Source organism: Vigna unguiculata, unplaced genomic scaffold (genome assembly GCF_037176805.1).
Source record: "Vigna unguiculata cultivar grain cowpea cultivar isolate G323 ecotype 2 unplaced genomic scaffold, ASM3717680v1 ptg000053l, whole genome shotgun sequence".
Lineage (NCBI taxonomy): Eukaryota > Viridiplantae > Streptophyta > Magnoliopsida > Fabales > Fabaceae > Vigna > Vigna unguiculata.
In genome coordinates, this window is record NW_028196701.1 from 45001 (window position 1) to 47500 (window position 2500).

Here is a 2500-nt window from a genome sequence, read left to right on the forward strand (position 1 = left end):
AAAAATGAAATTCGTGGTTTTTGAGGTGTGAGGGTTGGAATGGCCTCCAAATGTCCCCAAATGAATACCATGAAATTCTTGGTGCACGAAAGTTTTGAGTTCGGAGGGTTTTGCACATGGCCAAGTTGGTCGGTGCACCGCGGCATAGCTAGATGGCTTGTGTGGAGTTTTGTGAAAAAATGAAATTCGTGGTTTTTGAGATGTGAGGGTTGGAATGGCCTCCAAATGTCCCCAAATGAATACCATGAAATTCTTGGTGCACGAAAGTTTTGAGTTCGGAGGGTTTTGCACATGGCCAAGGTTGGCGGTGCACCACGACATAGCTAAATGGCTTGGTGGGGAGATTTGTGAAAAAATGAAATTCGTGGTTTTTGAGGTGTGAGGGTTGGAATGGCCTCCAAATGCCCCCAAATGAATATCATGAAATTCTTGGTGCACGAAAGTTTTGAGTTCGGAGGGTTTTGCACATGGCCAAGTTGGTCGGTGCACCGCGGCATAGCTAGATGGCTTGTGTGGAGTTTTGTGAAAAAATGAAATTCGTGGTTTTTGAGGTGTGAGGGTTGGAATGGCCTCCAAATGCCCCCAAATGAATACCATGAAATTCTTGGTGCACGAAAGTTTTGAGTTCGGAGGGTTTTGCACATGGCCAAGGTTGGCGGTGCACCGCGGCATAGCTAAATGGCTTGGTGGGGAGTTTTGTGAAAAAATGAAATTCGTGGTTTTTGAGATGTGAGGGTTGGAATGGCCTCCAAATGCCCCCAAATGAATACCATGAAATTCTTGGTGCACGAAAGTTTTGAGTTCGGAGGGTTTTGCACATGGCCAAGGTTGGCGGTGCACCACGGCATAGCTAGATGGCTTGGTGGGGAGATTTGTGAAAAAATGAAATTCGTGGTTTTTGAGATGTGAGGGTTGGAAAGGCCTCCAAATGCCCCCAAATGAGTACTGTAAAAGTGTTGGTGCACAAAAGTTTTGAATTGGATGCATTTTGCACTTGGCCAAGTTGGTCGGTGCACCGCGACTAGATAGGTTGGTGCCAAAATTTGTCAAATTTAAGACCTTGGCCAAACTGAATGAAATTTTGTGGGGAGGTTCCTGATATTGTTTAGTGGTGGACTGGAAAAAATGAGGTCGAAATTCGAAGTCTACATGTGCTTTTCTATTTTTCCCGATTTTACACATACCCGGTAAGTAAAAAAAATAAAAAAAATAGTTCCCCTTCGAGAAAAATTATGAAATTTGGTGAGCAAGGAGATACCATTATTCTACGAATTACTGCAAAAAATCGCATCAAAATTCGAAGTATAGCCCGAGATATGGACTTATGTCTGCTCAAAAAAAGTGTATCTACTTGTACAATTTTGCCTTTTGCATATTAACCTCTTATAGGGGGGGAGTGCTCCTTGAGCCGGCCAGCTCCACACTGGCAGGTTTTAAAGGGAGCTTGATGAGGCCTCCCCCCTCACGTGGTGCGTGCGTTAGCATGTTTATCATGGCACAACTAGCCTCTTCATAGTTGTTGAGCTTTATTAATACCAACACACGGTCGTCACTGATCGTTGGTTAGCTCGGCAGCTAGTCCCTCGGATATTGTGGAAAGTTATTTTCATGCCTAGCGATGCTTGACCCTGCGTCACTTGATGTTTCCATTTGCTTGCTTGCCCATGGTAGGTGGGGGGTGGACCGTCTTGTGGTGTGGTGTCTTGCGAACGTGAGGGTGTGTGAGTTGTAATCGAGATGCACTTGCTGGCTGGCTCCATGCCTTGCGTATCGAACGGTCAAGCATGCATCTCTTCCATTTTCACCCGTTGCCTTGGGTGATATTGGTTGATCAGTCCCTGTGTTGCCTACCCACTAGACGGTACTTCTGTGGTTGCTTCGAATTCTATCTTTCCATCACGAAGAGGTGTTGGAGGATCCTAATGTCACGCACGTGTTCCATCTAGTGAAACATCTCAGTGATGCACGTGTTGTGGCTAGTTCTTTTGGATGCGGTGCATTATATGAACTCGGGTTTACTTTAGCGACCCAGTCAACATAATTCGGTTGTGTCCCTTGATTGAGACGTTGTCCTTGAACTTGTTGTGAACAATATCGTTCTTCCACAACCCGTCGTCTTGAGTGCGATGGAAGGCAAATAAGATGTGCTTTGGCATGTCATGCACGTACTCGATTGCGGGAAGTGTGAGAAAGTGTTGTTGACAACCCGTGGGAAATGGAATGTGGCAAATCGTGATGAGCTCTTCGTGGATCTGCGAAGAAGACGACCTTTGGGCCTGTTGGAAACGAGGGAGGCGATGTTGAACTGCGAAGAAGATGGACTTTTGGGTTGTTTGAATCAATGGGAGGCCACGCGAGAACTCCGAATACTATGGACTCTTGGGTTGTTGGAAGCAACGGGAGGCCCCGCTAGAACTCCGAATACTACGGACTCTTGGGTTGTTGGAAGCAAGGGGAGGCCCCGCTAGAACTCCGAATACTATGGACTCTTGGGTTGTTG